The 18031-nt window shown below is 46.3% G+C and overlaps 1 protein-coding gene across 1 annotated transcript in view; it reads right to left on the bottom strand.

Annotated features, from left to right (window-relative positions):
* Positions 1-18031, bottom strand: part of TMEM178B (transmembrane protein 178B) — a 407402-nt gene that overhangs the window by 268929 nt on the left and 120442 nt on the right. The window lies entirely within an intron of this gene.

Genomic DNA, 18031 nt, shown 5'->3' with positions numbered 1-18031 from the left:
CCTCCATCCTCTCAATGTCATCCTCCCAACCTCACCTCTGAACACAAAGCACTCAGATTAATCTGAGTCTCTTTGAACTAGTCTCTTTTCAGGTTTCTTGAACAAAATTTTGATTTATTAACAGACTTAACACCAATCAAAGCATGCTTTACTTGTGGATTCTCAAAATAGATCTTAGATTGTCAAATTTAGATCTTAGGGCAGAGATTCTCGAAGTGTGGTCCCAGGGCCGGCAACATCAGCATTCCCTAGGAACTTGCTACAAATGCAACTTCTCAGGCTCAACCCCAGGCCTACTGAGTCAAACTAGGAAGTAGAGCCTGGCAATCTGAATTTACATCAGCCCTCCAGGGATTTTATTACACACTTAAGTTTGAGAACCACTGCCTCAGAGAAACTAACAGAATTACCAGTGCATTAATGCATAAATCCACCCTGTTTGCAAATTCCAAAAGGAAGGCACGATGGGGAGCTCTTCCCCCATTACTTTTGGTTTCTTGCAGCCATATCTATTGACGCTTGCTCATCTGGGGGATATAAAGACTCAATGTCAGAGCATTGTGAAGAATCAGGAAAGGGGTGATTTTTAAAGGTTAGGGGGTTTTAAATTTGGTTTTGCACCTGAATGGATTTTGATGGTAATCCATTTTGCACCCCACTGATTTTCAATTTATAAGTGGTGGCACATGATTGAATTGTTTGACCCCCAGCCCACTGTCAGCAGGGAACCTGCAATTGGTGAAGTGCAATAATTTAGACAGTGCCTCATGAAACTGATGCCTTATTGTAAATCATATCTGGACAACTGCCCAGTTGCCAGTTATTGGCGGACACTCCTCCAGTGGGACTGACGCTGTCCAAGAAGCACATTCTAGAGAGTAGTATGCGCTCTTCCTGCATCTTCCATTTTTCGACTTTGCTGCCTCTTTTCCTTTAGCCCACAAGCATCCTGAAGCCTCTCACATGCCCCCAGCTTTCCCCCTAAGCACACCTCCTCCTCATGCCTTCATCCTGTCACCCTCCTTCCTTAACTTGCAAAACTTGTTGAAAAAGGAGTCTACCAGCCAGTCTCCACTTCCTCCATTCACATTCACACCTCCAACCCCACATGCTCTAATTTCCATAACAATTTCCATTAATAGCATCACCTCCCATCCAGTCTACATCATAAATCCTGCAGTCATTGCGAATGCTGCTTCCTCCTCAAGGGTGCCCCACCTTCCTGACATCCAGCTGGTCACAAAATTCTGCCAGGTCTACTTCAGAAATGTCCCCGGAGTCTCGTACCTACTGTCTATCTCCCCTCCTCCTGTAGTAGTTGTCCTGATACAGTCAACAACCACATCGCTTAAGGACTTATGAGATAGGAGGGACTCGCCAAGGCTGTAGACCACTGGTTTCCAACTTCATTTATGCTGTGGTGCACACACAGAAGATGTTTACAAGGCACCCTGGAGTGAACAGATGAGGCTGCCTGCTCTGTCCAGGCTCCTAGGGCACTGAAGAAGCCAGGGTTTCCAACACACCTGGAATCTATTTATGGGTTTTGGACTTATTCCACCGGTGGGAAACTCTGTTATGGATATCAACTCATTTAATCATTCAATCCGTTCTACAACCAAATTAAGTAGGCATTACCATCCTTATCCCTATTTTTTTAATTTTTATTGATTGATTGATTGAATGATTGAGACAGAGTTTCACTCTTGTTTCCCAGGCTAGAGTGCAATGGCATGATCCCGGGTTCAAGCGATTCTCCTGCCTCAGCCCTCAAGTAGCTGGGATTACAGGCATGCACCACCACACCCAGCTAATTTTGTATTTTTAGTAGAGACGGGGTTTCTTTATGTTGGTCAGGCTGGTCTTGAACTCCTGACCTCAGGTGATCTGCCCACCTCAGCCTCCCAAAGTGCTGGGATTACAGGCATGAGCCACCACATCCGGCCCCTCATCCCTATTTTTTAAAGAGAAAGTGAAGGCATGAGGAGATTAAATGAGTCACTGAAGGAGGTAGCTGTGCCAAGATTAAAATCCAGGACTGTCTAACCAGAGTCTCCTCTATTAGGCCACTCTCCCAAGTGGAGTGTATTCTATAAAGGAAAATGTGATAATGTCACACTCCATTCACAGGCCCTGTGTTGGCCTCTTTACACACAGGATAAACCCCACACTCCTCAGGTATAAAGTCCCAGCTCCCTTCAGGCCCCAACCTTCACATACCCCAGGCTCCAGCCAGGTGAACCTCCCACCTTACCTTGAATATGCCATATTCACTCCTGACTTAGCATTTATTCTCCTTCATGCCTTTCTTTCCCTTAGGATGAGCAAAAACCTACTCATCATAAGAGATGGCTCAAATGGCAGCTACTCAGCAAAGCCTTCCTTGCATCTAGATTGCACCCCAGCAGCAGGCGTTCCACCAGCAGCTTCCCTGCTTCTGTCCTTCCTGCAGCAAACACACTCCTGCACTGTGATTTATCTGTTTACATGCCTCACTCCCCGACTAGATTATGAGTTTCTCAAGGGCAGGGATGTTGTCTTATTCATTCATCTTTATCTTCCCAGCACCTAGCACAAGGTAAGCATCAATAACATGTGCTTTGAGGAAAGAAATGAATAATATGAGGTGTTCTTTGTAAGAATGCAGTGGGTAAAGAATCCAACTGCTTTTATTACATGCAAGGAATTAAAATAATTGAGGCAAATTAGAATCTAATGAATGTAAGGAGGCGATCGTTGCAGAACTCTGTGAGTCTAGAGCAAACGCCTCTTCCCTGCCTGGACAATACAAGGAGAGGCTTATTAATCACAGTGAGGTAGAAGAAAATGGCGTATGATCACAGAACAGTGTCTCAATGGACTTGGTAAACGTAGCCCCAGGGGTAGCTAGGTTAATGGTTTTGGGAGAAAAAAAAGGAATCAAAGAAAGAGGAAAGGAAGATATAAAGTGTAGAAGGCTGTAACAAGAATACCATCATGCCTTGGACATGTGCAGTTGCGCAGGTTGTGTCCTGCACAAGGGCACTTCCCAGGGACACCTGGGCACTGAAATTCAGCTGCTCCTCTTTTGGCTAAGCTTTGCACCCTGCTGGGGGTTGCTGGGGGCTGCCCTGCCAGAAGCTCTGCCTTTGTCTCACTTGCACAATGCTGCCTTATGAGCTAGCAGCAGCCCTACCTACAATAATTTCAAGATTCAATGAAACACCTCCAAGACCCAGCCTTGGGACACAAAACCAGGTCCCACTGGGAATGGCCAGATTGGTGACTCACTCTTGTGTGAGGGAAGCACCTGATTTCTTAGCTCAGGTCAGATACTCTCAGCCTCAACAGAAACTCAACAAGTTGCCACTGGTTCCAGGCAGGCTGGAGCCAGCTCCCTTAACCTCCTCCAACCGCAGCCCACCCAGCCAGAGAGGGAAGAGGCCCTTGACCTTCAGCAAGAGCAAGAAGCCAGCCCACAGGCACTGCAGGTGACTGGCTGGGGAGCCTGCCTGGAGCAGCCACCTCAGCCCCGCTGGAGGCCCTGGCTATTTGCTTTGCCTCGGGGATTGCAAGCATCCTGCCTCTGACAGCAATTAAATTTGAAAGATTCAAATATTGCCTAAAAAGAAAAGGAAAATATTTATCCATGTGTCTGCAGGTCCTGTCAGTGTGCTGGGCTTTTGTAAATACAGGAACCATCTGGGCACCAAATAAGTAGGCCCAGAATGTGGGCTTCCTAATACAAACAGGTTTTCCTGCAGCACGCAATGCAGAGGGGGCTACCTGGAAGGCAATGGAGAAGTTCACGGCCTTCCCAGGAAGGAAGGACAAACGCTTCTTCACCAAATTCCTGCATCCCAGCCCAGAGCCTCCGTTCTCCCTCCAGAAGCCTCAGGTAGGGGAGGACTGGCTGGTTGAGACCCCAGGGGTGGCTCCTTCCTGTGCCCCCTGTGGGAGACCTATTTATTTATTTAAAAGAGACTGGGTCCCACTATGTCACCCAGGCTGAAACGCAGTGGCACAATGATAGCTTGCTACAGCCTGGAGCTCCTGGGCTCAAGTGATTCTCCCAGCTCAGCCTCTGCAATAGCTGGGACTACAGGCACATGCCACCATGTCCAGTTCATTTTTTTTTTTTATTTTTAGTAGAGATGGGGTCCCACTATATTGCCCAGGCTGGTCTCAAACTCTCAGGCTCAAGTGATCTGTCCACCTCAGTCTCCTAAATTACTGGGATTACAGGCATGAGCCACTACACCTGGCCTTTTCTTATGTTTTGTAGAGATGGGGTCTAACTGTGTTGCTCAGGCTGTCTCAGATTCCCGTGCTCAAGCAATCCTTCCACCTCTGCCTCCCAAAGTGCTAGGAGTACAGGCATGAGCCACCACCCCTGGCCTGGTGGGACACTTTAAACCCTCAGTCATGCTCTGCCTTCTGAGCTGGTGACCCCTCCTGCCCATATGTCAGGGTCATAGCAAGACAGAGGTAATTAAGGAGAGTTTCAAAAAAGGACAATTTAACCCAACAGCAAAAGAACGACCTGATTAAAAAATGGGGAAAGGATGTGAACAGACATTTCTCCAAAGGCAATGACATTCAAATGACCAACAGGAAAAGATGCCCAACATCACTAATCATCAGGGAAATGCAAATTGAAACCACAAGGGGACATCACCTCATACCTGTTAGGATGGCTATTATCAAAATAAATAAATAAATTATACTGGCGAGGAGGTGGAGAAAGCAAAACCCTTGCATGCTATTGGTGGGACTGTAAATCAGTGCAGCCACTATGGGGCTCAGTATGGCGGTTCCTCAAAAAATTACGAATGATCCAGCAATCCTACTCCTGGGCACATATCCAAAACAATTGAAATCACTATCTCAAAGAGATATCTGCACTCCCATGTTCATTGCATCATTATTCACAGTAGCCAAAACATACAAGCAACCTAAATGTCCATCAGCAGTGAAGGATAAAGGAAACGTGTACCCATGCGATATCCAACATTGCATCCCTACAGTGCCATATAATCGGTCTTTAAAAAGAAGGGAAGCTTGTTGCATGTGACAATCATAGATTAACCTAGACATTATGCTAAGTGAATAAGCCAGTCATAGAAGGGCAAACACTTCATGATTCCACTTATATGAATTCTCAAACTAGCCAAGCTCATAGAAACAGAGAGGAGAACCATAGTTGCCAGGGGCTGGAGAGTGGGAGAAATGGGGAGATGTCATTCAACAGACACAAATTTCAGTCATGCAAGATACATAAGTGATCTGCTGTATAACATTGTGCCTATGGTTGATAATACCATCATACACTCGAAAATCTGTTAAGAAGGTAGATCTCCTGTTGAATGTCCTTACCACAATAACAACAAAACAGGGAGGGCAATTTACAAAGCTAAGCACAGAGTATGAAGAGACCAGTGCAGGATGGTGCAAAGGACCCAGGGCTGGCAACAGAAGTAGCTAGTATGAACCCAAGCCCTGGAGGGGCAGAGGAGGAAGCTGTTATCAGGACCTGGCAAGGGTGGCCATATGGACAGAGATGATGCAGCCTTTGGTGGAGAGTCACAGCCAACCCCTGGTGAGGTGACAGGGAAGAAACACCCAACCTCTCACTGCTCCAACCTTCAATTTCTCATCAGTTCCTCCCAGTAGCACAACCCAAACTAGAAGCCAGAGGGTAGGTCAGCCTCCAGGAGCTCAGAGCAGATGCAGAAGGCAGAGGCCAGGTTGGACAGGCAGACAAAACACCCAGCTCATTCCTCTCTTTCTCCAGGGCTCTTCCTCTCGCATCTCCCCTCGCTCTTCCACTTCCAAATGCATCACTCTAGCTTTTGCTTAGTCCAATGCTAGCACATTCTTCCTTCCCAGAGCTCCATGGTGGCAAAGGGAGACATGGGGAACCATCAATGGGAAGAGACTGTTCCATTACTTTTTCTCCATCTCAAATCCTTTAAGACCCAAGCATAGCATGACAACTCACATCAAGTACTAAGTGTGGTCCCTGCACATAGTAAGTGCTCAATAAATATTAGTTATTCTTATCAGTTGCTGTCCTAAGACTAAAGGGACATGAACACAGGAACTCAGAAATGATATTACTGAAATGTTTGCATCGTGCTGTAAACACAGATCTATGTCTATCAAGTATAAATTTTCACACACAATACCCCCAGGAGGCTGGTGGAACAAGAGCTCTGATGTATGGAAACAGACCAAGGAAGGGAGGGTGCCAGAGATGGCAGAGAAACTGCATGCAGTGACACTGAATTTTGAAGTCTGGTCACACCTACAGCAATGCCAGCAGGCAGCTTTTCTCCCACATGTATCAGCTCTCAGCAATCCAGGGCTTCCTGAGTGCTTGTCAAAGAAGTCTATCACTCAAGGGTAATATATATTAAGCAGGGCCCTTCTAGGCAGAGTGGTTTTAGAGGCAATGCTAGGACCTAACTTCAGCCCATCTAAAATTATCTTCCCTAAACAAATGCTGTAGTACTTTATATCTCCATTAGAGAGTCATTCCTTTGGATCAAATATTGTTCTCCTGGACACCCATTGCTAAAGCTCTTGTAAATAAGTCTGAAGGGCTGAGATCCCAGATCCCCTTCCTCCAGATGGAGGGCCCCTCAGCTACAGAGGATGCCTAAAGAGCACAGATGCTGAGAAGGGATGAAGCACCCAAGGCAAAGGCAAGGCCCTTAACTACTCACAATGGCACCGGGGCACCTGGTGCTGACAGGGTGGCCGAGGAGGAATTGGAATGTGGGAACTCTCTCCCCCCATCACTTCACAAGTGGTGAGATGGGATTGGAATGTGATGGCCCAATGTATTTAGGAGAGGTTGAGTTAAACAAAGTATAAAATGGCTTCCTTATTGCAGGACTTTAAGAGTTTTTAACATACACTGTGACTCCCCCAAAAAGGGACAGTTACAGCAGATTTTCCTAGACTCCCTTAATCCCAAACCCTTTTTTATTCGAAGAACAGTTTCCAGCACTAGACGGAGTTTATCAAAATCAGAAACCAGGCCAAGCGCTGTGACTCAGCCTATAATCCCAGGATTTCGGGAGGCCAAAGTGGAAGGATCGCTTGAGGCCAGGAGTTCAAGACCAGCCTGAGCAATAGAGTGAGACCCCGTCTCTATAAAAAAATTTTTTTTTAATTAGCTGAGTGTGGTGTTACACACCTGTGGTCTTAGCTACTCAAGAGGCTGGGGTGGGAGCATTGCTTGAGCCCAGGAATTTGAGGCTTCAGTGAGCTGTGATCACACCACCACACTCCAGCCTGGGTGACAGGGCAAGATCCTGTCTCTTAAAAAAAAAGTCAGAAGCCATTTCTTTTGTTTACGTTCTATTCCAGAGCCAAGCACAGCAATGGGTACATAGGAAGCCCTCAGTTATATTTGGATGGGTGAAAAATAGATATCAAGGTCTGCTATTTGATCAAATGATCTTCTAGGTAAATTAAGTAATGGCTCCAAATGTCTGCTGCTCTCTTCTCCGAAGCCATATCTGAGAGCTACCAGCAAAGCCATACCATGGTTGAATTCCCACCCACAAGCTGTGTTCACACAATGCCTTAAAATGAGTCTGGAATATGTGTGGACGAAACTAGTGCAACTGCCCTCAATGTCCTGTGCCACATCCCCTCTGCTCACTTCTGATTGCAGCTGAAGCTGCAGTGGACTCTCCTGGGCAAGCCAATAGTGCCCACAGCAAGCACCCAGCAGCCCTCCCTGCCCCCACTCCCTTCCCAAGTCCACTAAGCCCATGCTGAGCAACTACAGTAGAGCAGCTCTCAACCAAGGGGGTGACAGGGTGACAGATGGAGAGCAGCAGCCCCATCCTTTGGGAGAGTAATTATGAGATGCTTTCTGCACAGTTCCTCAGAGGGTCCCTCTGGAATTGAACCTCACAGTAGTCACTGGCTCCCTCACCTTCTTGACTGGCTTCTTCCTCTTTCCGGTCTCACGCTTCCAGCTCCTGCACACCTGCTTCCCTCAGAGTCCCCGTCACAAGCTCCACTTTTGGGAGAACCTAAACTAAGAACAATGACCTGGAGGAGTGTAACAGACATGGTTTACACGCTTGAAAAAGGAACGGGTACAATCTAGTCCTGTGGTTGCTTTGAAGGGTCCTGTGGGCGTTGTTGGATGAGGCAGGTTCTCTCTTCCTTTGGGTTCCCCCGAGGCCCTTTCCTCTCTTGGTATTCATCTATCTACAGGCACAGGATGGACTCTAGTAGTCCAGAACACACTACTGGACCACTTCTGAGAGTCCGTGTGTTTCCTCCACCCCAGAGCTCCTTTTTTTAAAAAACAAACAAACAAACAAAAATCTATTCAATGCCTACCACATGTCAGAGGCTCCCATATTATCCCATGCCATCCTCATGAAAACCCCAGGTGGGGGGTATTCTAGGACCAGTCCTGTTTGACTAAAGAGGCCTCCAGGCCTTCATCTGTGCCAGCCAGGGGAAAAGCTGGGATGCAGATTCTGGCCTCGCTAACCCAGGTCTGTGCTTTCCAGCGTGAGTGCAGCAGTTCAGACACCACGGCTATAAGGATTCACTGTTGGGTGGAAGATTTGTTGGGAACGAGAGTTATTTTTGCAGCAACAGTGCCTTGTACATGGAAGAAACTCAATACATCTACTGATGAGGAAAGAAAGAAAGGGAGGAAGGAAGGGACACTGTCCATGTCCTGTATGTTGCTCACCTTTCCACGGTGACAACGCTTGGAGTGGGAGACCACATGTGGGGTCTCCCAGTGACACATGCTGGCCTCTGCCCACCACATTGTCAGCCTTTAGGACTTGATGCTGTCTCACGCAATGGGCTGACAGTTCTTAGACTTTCTAGCCTGAGGCCTGGCTAATCCCCTGCACTTAATATATAGAAGATTAAATCAAAAGTAGAAAGAGCACATGGGAAAAAAAACCACCAACAAAAAAAGACAAAACCAGTTAGAGCTTTAAGGCTCAGGCTTCGTCTCCTCTTTAAAGAGCATTTTCTTTAAAAAGAAAAAAGTTAAAATAACATTTTAGCAGGGAGATTTTTCTTTAGCACATTAGGAAGGCCATTTATCAGATGCATTCACATTATCACATTGGATTCTTTAGAAGACCACGAGAGTTGGGTGGAGGAACACAGGAGTCTAGGGGCTTAAAGATTGGAGATTAAAAGGAAAAACTTTGTCAGTGATGAAAGGGGCAGGAAGCAAACCAGGAATATTCTGGGGCTTCAAAGTGGGCAAACCATGCTGGTGGTTCCCATACCCCCCACAGCCCTGTCCCCAGCAGGGGCAGAAATGGGAGGGGCAGAGAAGGCACACCCTTGGCAACCTCCATCAAGACCGGCAATGTTGACAGGAGCTCTCCCTATTTAAGAGGCAACTCTTCACAAAGGCTTATTTCAAGAAATCTCCACACCCCACCTCCCCCACGTCTTCTCTTTAGCGCCTTCTGCTCCTCCCAGATGTTCTGAGCCCAAGGATTTGCAAGGCTTATAGCTGCTGCAGGCCCAGCCAGAAAGAAGGTTTTATTTTCTTCATACTGAGGAAAAGTGTTATCTAGTTTTTATTTTTAATGCTTTCAAATGCATTCCATTTTGTATGCTTTGTTTTTTTGTGCTGCCTTATCAATGTGGCCTTTTAATGTTGTTTTGTGTGCATTGCGTAGACTGAGTCCTAAATATTTAATTTCTTTTCATTCTATGTTACATAAATGTTTGTTATGAGAGGTGCTCAGGGGACCCTCCTCATTACACACATGGAATTTCATTTTCAAAACCTGTCACCCACCCGCTCACCCCACCATCGTGTTTCTGACCCCCTTACCCTGCCCCTTAACATCTTCTGCTGGTTACTGTTACAACACATTTATTATATATTCATCATGTATTTCTATCTATGGCAAAAGCTCTGAGATAGAGGAGCTTGTGTTTTTCACCTTTGTGGTCCTGATGGTCAAAATGATGCTTTGAGTACTGTTATTCATTGTAACAATAGCTTCTGTTTAATGAATACTTTCTATGTATTAGGAACTGTGCACAGAACTGTTTTATTCATTTGTTTAATCCTAAGAGGTGCATTATTATCCCCACTCACAAATGAAGACTGAGAAGCTTAGAGACGTATCCTTATCAAAAGTGCATAGCTATTAGGTGGCAGAGGTGGGATTCAAATCCACCTAACACACTCCTAAGTATGCCCTGCCACACGTGTGAAAAGAACTTGGGAAATACCAGACTCTTCTGAAGGAAAGCAGGAGATCTTCCAAGGTTTTATACTGGAAACATAGAAAGTAAAACTTTTCCATTTGCAGGGATTTTCAGCACCTACAGACTCTGCTGCTCTTATCAGAGTAAGACAAAATGTTTGCTTCCATAGCTCCCCTAACAAGCTGGAGAGAAGATAGCTCCACAGTAACACAGAACACAGAAGTGAAGGAGAGCTCAAAGAGTGCCCACTAGCCCCACATCTGATGTCTGAAGTCTCAGCCACATTCCTGTCCCCACTCCCAGGACAAGCCGCTTACCAGCAGGAGCCTTTAGGCAAGTTGCTCACCCTCTCAAAGCCTCTATTTCATCACATACTGATGATAAGAATAGCACGCACCTCAGAAAACAGATGAAGAATAAATGAGATAACCCGTGTAAAACCTGCTCCATGATGAGCCTTCAATAACATCCCCTTCCCATACAATAGCCCATAAATATTTAAAGACAATGCTTATGCCCCTCCCCACCCCCCAAGTCTCCTTTTCTTCCAGCTGAACACTTCCGGCTCCCCCAACCACACAGTCACAAAACCCATCACTACACTGGCCATCCTCTGGGTTCAGTCTGTGGTTGAGACTCTCTCCCAGGGTCACACGGAGCACTGGGCACAGTAACTCCTGTGCACAGTCAGACCTGTGCAAACCCAGTAGGGCCACCGGCTCCCAGGTCTGGTGTCACAGCTTTGGCCATGTGGCCTGGCCTCCTCTTAGCTTTGTGGGCTGCCACGTGCCGGTGCTGTCACCTGAGAGGACGGCGCCAACGTGATTTCCTCCAACAAAGCTACTAAGCCAACTCTGCCCCTTCATGTGCTTGGGCAACTGTCTTTTCTCATTTTTCAGGTCTTTGGGTTTTTTTGTTTTGTTTTGTTTTGTTTTTGCTTTTTTCCAGTACTTTGGTTTGTTACCTCAGTGTAGGATCTTCTATTTGTTCCAGCCCCTGAAAAAAATTTTGGATCATGATTGTGTCATTCTACAAATTAGCAATTAGTCCCACATGCTGCATCAGCAGGCCATCGCCATCCTCGCCAAGCCATCACTAAAATCTTTCCACAGGGCGGTGCTGGAGGCAGAACTCTACCCAAGCACACACACAAAGCCTTGTCGTGACCTGAAATCAAGCAGTTAGGAGAAAGCGCTTTGGGTGCCATCATTCTGCTGCCAGGAACTCAGCTCCCTGATCTGCTTCCACACGTTCCCATTTCGTCCACCTGGATGTCACGAGAGGCCTTGCCCACACTGTTCACCCCTATCAGTCTGTCTAAGAACCATATCCAAAAAGGGAATGAGGTCAGCTTGGCATGGCTTGTTCACTCTGCCGGCATCGCTGCTTTCTCGCTGTGTGCTCACCCACCATCTGTTTAATAAGCCTTTTGGACAGTTTTCCAGGGCTCCCTCTAACTGGGCTGCTTGTCCATATTCACGGAATCCCCTGATAGTGCACTCTTTCATTGAAAATCTAGCCACCGGTCACCTGCCTCCAGGCTCACAGCACTTTGCATTCCACAGCTCCCTCAAGCCATCCTGTCTTTACCCGCAACCAGGACAGCCCCACTAGAAAAAACCACCTCTCAGCCGCACTAGAAAAACCACTTCTCCCTGTGCTTCTACATCATCTGGTGGTCAGCACTCCAACTGAGAAATAAAAATGGGCCAAGCACAGTGGCTCACGCCCATAATCCTAACACTTTGAGAAGCCAAGGCGGGAGAATCACTTGAGCCCAGGAGTTCAAGACCAGCCTAGGCAAAATAGCGAGACCCTATCTACAAAATTTTTTTCTTTTTTGAGACGGAGTCTGGCTCTGTCGCCCAGGCTGGAGTGCAGTAGCACGATCTTGGCTCACTGCAAGCCCCGCCTCCTGGGTTTACGCCATTCTCCTGCCTCAGCCTCCTGAGTAGCTGGGACTACAGGCGCCTGCCACCATGCCTGGCTAATTTTTTGTATTTTTAGTAGAGATGGGGTTTCACGGTGTTAGCCAGGATGGTCTCGATCTCCTGAACTCATGATCCACCCACCTCGGCCTCCCAAAGTGCTGGGATTACAGGTGTGAGCCACCGTGCCCAGCCAAAAAAAAATTTTTAATTAGCCAGGCATAGTGGCCTGCACCTGTAGTTTCAGCTACTTGGAGGCTGAGGCAAGAGGATGGCTTGAGACCAGGAGTTCATGGTTAAATGAGCTATGATGGCACCATGGCACTGCAGCCTAAGTGACAGAGTAAGACCCTGTCTCAAAGAAGAAAAAAGAGAGGGAGAGAGAAGGAAGAAAAAGGAAGCAAAGAAGAAAGGAAGAAAATAAGAAAGGAAGAAAGAGTGAGAAGCAGCCTCCCCACTGGGGGACCCCTAGGCACCTCTCCCGCTACAACGGGTGGAGATCTTCCCCAAATTATACTGGATGGCTTCCATTCCTCTGCCTTCTCATTGCATTTGCTAACCAGGTTCTTTTCATTCCTTTATCAAGAGACTCTTTTCCTTAACTAACGCACCTAGTAGGTTGCCATTACTACTAATGGCAGAAACCGCAATTACTTTTGTAGCAACCTATAACATTTCACAGTCTTCTGTTGTAAAGGTCACCTTTTAGTGGGAGCTACCACCTTTTTATCCTAATTCCCTTTTTCCTGGATTCTGAATGCCTTTGCCCCTTTTCTGAGTTTTTTTTTGTTTTTTTTTTTTTTTTTTTTTGCATGTTTTAAACAAGACATTTTAAAATGTCATTACATAGTCGCTTCTTCACAAGAGGAAATAAAGAATGAGCTGTCACCGTCTGTGCCCCTCATGGCCCATCCTGCCTGCGCATTTTTGGCTACTTTTTCCCCACTTCACTCATGTATTTTCCAGTCTGAAACGGACTTCTTGGGAAAGAATGAGAAGGTGAGGTATGGCTTCAGATTACCATCTGGGGTGTAGTAAATAATCTATCCCTTATTCCCATCACATCCCTAATGACCTTGGGGAAAGTTCAGAGCCTCGAGCTGCCACCACCCTGCCTGCGGCCCCACACACCCGGTGCAGATACCCAGAGCAGCTCCTCCAGGCACAGTTTCAGCCAGTGGAAGAATCATCCATCTCCAGGCTCTGACAGACAAACGAGGCGAGAAGGAGACCAGATCTGGTTTTTCACTGGAAAACAATGAGCTCATGCTTTCTCTCTGGGGACCCAGGAAGTGGAGACAGATCTGGAGATGGGAGACAGTGATGGAGGCAGGCAGAGGTGATGAAGGATGGGCCAGGAAGAGGAAGGAGGCCAGTCTGGCACTTTTTAGATGTCACTTTTGATAAGAATCCCCAGCTCTCAGGCCAGAGGGAAACATCCATTTTCTTTAAATTAAGGATTCAGCATGAGGCAGTTGTCCTAAAGGAAAGGGACGAGGAGAAGATAAACAGACTTGGAAATTCGTCATTCCTGCTTCTTCAGAGAAAAGTAAAATGATTGTTCATGAGTCACCAGAATTGCAGATGCCAGGACAGAGATGGCTTTCCTGGGCTCTGCCACCGCCGCCTCTGGGTGTGGGGTTTTGGGACCCAATGGCAGACACTCTGCTGGCCAGCTTCTCCCCAGTCAAGTCCGCCTCCTCCAGGTATGCACCTCTAGAAGGCCAAGGCCAGGCATTTCGTACAGACTGAGCTCAATAAAAATGAGAGGATTCAGACAGCCACCCAGATGCTTCCAAATAACGTAATGAATGTTTAGTTTCAGCTAGGGGAAAAAAAAATGCATATCACTGAGTTTTCCACTTTTCCTTTGAAAAGGGAGTTACATAATGCTGATTTTCCTTTTTACCAGTTAATTCAGAGAGAGAGAAAGAAGAGATTAGGGAAGAACTGGGGGGAACTGAGTTGTACTTGAGAAACAAAATTCAGATGATTGACTATTTTCCTCTTCAACCTGTTACATGTCTTAGCTAAAACTTGAATGGAAACTGGCAGGGCGCGGTGGCTCATGCCTGTAATCCCAACACTGTGGGAGGCTGAGGTTGGTGGATCACCTGAGGTCAGGAGTTCGAGACCAGCTTGGCCATCATGGTGAAACCCCATCTCTACTAAAAATACAAAAAAATTAGGCAGATGTGGTAGTGCATGCCTATAATCCAGCTACTTGGGAGGCTGAGGCAGGAGAATTGCTTGAACCCAGGAGGTGGAGGTTACAGTGAGCCAAGATCGCACCACTGCACTCTAGCCTAGGCAAGAGAGTGAGACTCCATCTCAAAAACAAAAAACAAAAAACTTGAGTGGAAACTAAAGATCACAGACAGAATGTAGAAACCCCAAATAGATGAATCGTGTTTCTCTTTATACCTCTGTCTACTCACAAAATTGATTATTTCCATGTTTAAGTTAAATGACTTGGCTAGATTACAGATGTTAATTGAAGTGTTAATTTATCCTGACTCCCTAGTTGCAATGAAATTCAAAAACAGAACTGAAAAAAGGAATAGCAACTTATTCACTCTTTTCCTCCTGTGTCTGGCAGCACTATGCAGAATAAAGAGCATGGGTGCTGGAGCCAATTTGCCATGGGTTCTAATCCTGGCTTTAAGAATCCCTAGATATGGGATCTTGGCCAAATTAATGAAGCCCTCTCTATATACACAAGTGTCTTTATTTTAAAATGGTGTGGTGCAAGTATCTACCCCCTTAGGGATATTGCGAGGATTCAACAAGTTCATATAGGTAAAGCATTTTGTGCCTGGTATGTCATAAGCAATCCATAATTGTTATTGCTATTACTATACTATGGCACCATTTGGGACACAGATTGTAGATGTCAGACACCACAAATGTCCTTTAAGACATGCAGCAAGCACAAATCTGTCATGGTTTAACAAAAGAAATGAATGTCTAGGAGAAGCTTCCTATCATCCCGTCTTCTTCTGGCCTCAGGTACTGATCTCACTTTCTTTCTCTGCCATGTTGCTGGCATCTCACCCCATCCCCACTCGCAGCCCAAGGCAGCATCTCCCATTATGCTGTAACCCTGGCTGTGTCCTACCATCCTACTCCTGGCTCAAGGACTGAACCTACTGTGCCCTGATTTCCAGTCCCCTCGAAGACCAATTACACCAGTGAGCTTCTCCAGCACATCTCCTCCACCCATGCATGATAACCCCAAGACATGGAAGCAGAAACATGGCTGCAGCTGCCCAGCACCAAGTATAGTTTGATGTTTGATGCACCCAGGCGAGTCATGACTCAGGACTCACCTTTGACCTGCAAGGATGATACTTGTGAGTTAAACAAGTGACCCCTAACCCCCAACCCTTAGCTCTAACCTGATGAGTCCCAGCCAAGATGGAATTTATTATTTTTTAACTTTCAGAAATGCTGCTCCACATTCCATTTCCCAATTAAAACAGTAAAGCTAACAGATATACCAAGATTTGGTAAAGACAGGGGAAATAGAAACTTCCAGAAACTGTTATTTGGAGTATAAGTTATTCCAAACACTTGACAAAGTCAAGTAGAAATGTATATGCCCTATGGCCCAAATTTACAGCCCCTCGACAAACTCCTACATGTGTGCCTGAGGAGAACATATATACAAGGATGTTCAATACAGCATGCTTGCAAAAAAGAGTGAAAACCAAATATCCAAAAAAGAGTGAAAACCAAAAAAAGTGGAAAAGTATAAGGTGGTCACATTCACATGATAGAATATTATAGAGTCATTAAAATAAATGAACTAGAACTGTATGTGTGCATGTCTGTGTGTGTAATGACAGACCTCAAAATATAATATTAAAAGCAAATAGAACTGCAGATTGATAGGTACAGTATCATACTGATATGGTTTGACTGTGTCCCCAAGCAAATCTCGACTTGAATTGTATCTCCCAGAATTCCCATGTGTTGTGGGAGGGACCCAGGGGGAGGTAATTGAATCATTGGATCCAGTCTTTCCTGTGCTATTCTTGTGATAGTGAATAAGTCTCATAAGATCTGATGGGTGTATTGGGGGTTTCCACTTTTGCTTCTTTCCCATTTTTTCTTGCTGCCACCATGTAAGAAGTGCCTTTCACCTCCTGCCATGATTCTGAGTCCTCCCCAGCCACGTGGAACTGTAAGTTCAAGTAAACCTCTTTTTCTTCCCAGTCTCGGGTATGTCTTTATCAGCAATGTGAAAATGAACTAATACAGTGGATTGCTACCAGTTGAGTGGAGTGTTGCTGAAAAGATACCTGAAAATGTGGAAGCAACTTTGGAACTGGGTAACAGACAGAGGTTGGAACAGTTTGGTGGGCTCAGAAGAAGACAGGAAAATGTGGGAAAGTTTGGAATTTCCTAGACACTTGTTGAATGGCTTTGCCCCAAATGCTGATAGCAATGTGGACAATAAGGTCCAGGCTGAGGTGGTCTCAGATGGAGATAAGGAACTTCTTGGGAATTGGAGTAAAGGTGACTCCTATTATGTTTTAGCAAAGAGACTAGTAGCATTTTGCCCCTGCCCAAGAGATTTGTGGAACTTTGAACTTGAGAAAGACAACTTAGGGTATCTGGTGGAAGAAATGTCTAAGCAGCAAAGCATTCAAGAGGTGACTTGGGTACCGTTAAAGGCATTCAGTTTTATAAGGGAAGCAGAGCATAAAAGTTTGGAAAATTTGCAGCCTAACTATGCGATAGAAAAGAAAAACCCATTTTCTGGGGAGAAATTCAAGCCGGCTGCAGAAATGTGCATAAACAGCAAGGAGCCTAATGTCAATCCTCAAGACTATGGGGAAAATGTCTCCAGGCCGTGTCAGAGACCTTCATGGCAGCCCCTTCCATCACAGGCCTGGAGGCCCAGGAAGAAAAAGGGGTTTCGTGGGCTGGGCCCACATGCTGTGTGCAGCCTAGAGACTTGGTGCCCTGTGTCCCAGCCACTCCAGCTGTGGTTGAAAGGGGCCAGTGTACAGGTTAGATGTGGCTTCAGAGGGTGGAAGCCCCAAGCCTTGGCAGCTTCCACATGGTGTTGAGCCTGTGGGTGCACAGAAGTCAAGAATTAGGTAGGGGAACCTCCACCTAGACTTCAGAAGATGTATGGAAATGCCTGGATGCCCAGGCAAAAGTTTGCTGCAGAGGTGGGGCCCTCAAGGAGAACCTCCGCTAGGGCAGTGTGGAAGGGAAATTTGGAGTGGGAGCCCCCACACAGAGTCCCTACTGGGGCACCACCTAGTGGAGCTGTGAGAAGGCCACTGTCCTCCAGAACCCAGAATAGTAGATCCACCGACAGCTTGCATCGTGCACCTAGAAAAGCCGCAGACACTCCACACCAGCCCATGAAAGCTGCCAGTGGGGAGGCTGTACCCTGCAAAGCCACAGGGATAGAGCTTTCCAAATCCATGGGAACCCACCTCTAGCATCAGCCTGGCCTGGATGTGAGACATGGAGCCAAAGGAGATCATTTTGGAGCTTCAACATTTGACTGCCCTGCTGGATTTCAGTCTTGTGTGGGCCCTGTAGCCCCTTTGTTTTGGCCAATTTCTTCCATTTGAAACGGCTATATTTAGCCAATACCTGTATCCCCATTGTATCTAGGAAGTAACTAGCTTGCTTTTTATTTTACAGGCTCATAGGCAGAAGAGAGTTGCATTGTCTCAGATGAGACTTTGGGCTGTGGACTTTTGGGTAATTGCTGAAATAAGACTTTGGGGGACTGCTGGGAAGGCATGATTGGTTTTGAAATGTGAGGACATGAGATTTGAAGAGGCCAGGGGTGGAATGATATGGTTTGGCTGTGCCCTCACCCAAATCTCAACTTGAATTATATCTCCAAGAACTCCCAC

The sequence above is a fragment of the Macaca fascicularis genome, chromosome 3 (genome assembly GCF_037993035.2).
Source record: "Macaca fascicularis isolate 582-1 chromosome 3, T2T-MFA8v1.1".
NCBI classification, from domain to species: domain Eukaryota; kingdom Metazoa; phylum Chordata; class Mammalia; order Primates; family Cercopithecidae; genus Macaca; species Macaca fascicularis.
The sequence above is the reverse complement of the archived record's forward strand: the minus strand, read 5'-3'. Positions and strand labels throughout refer to the sequence as shown.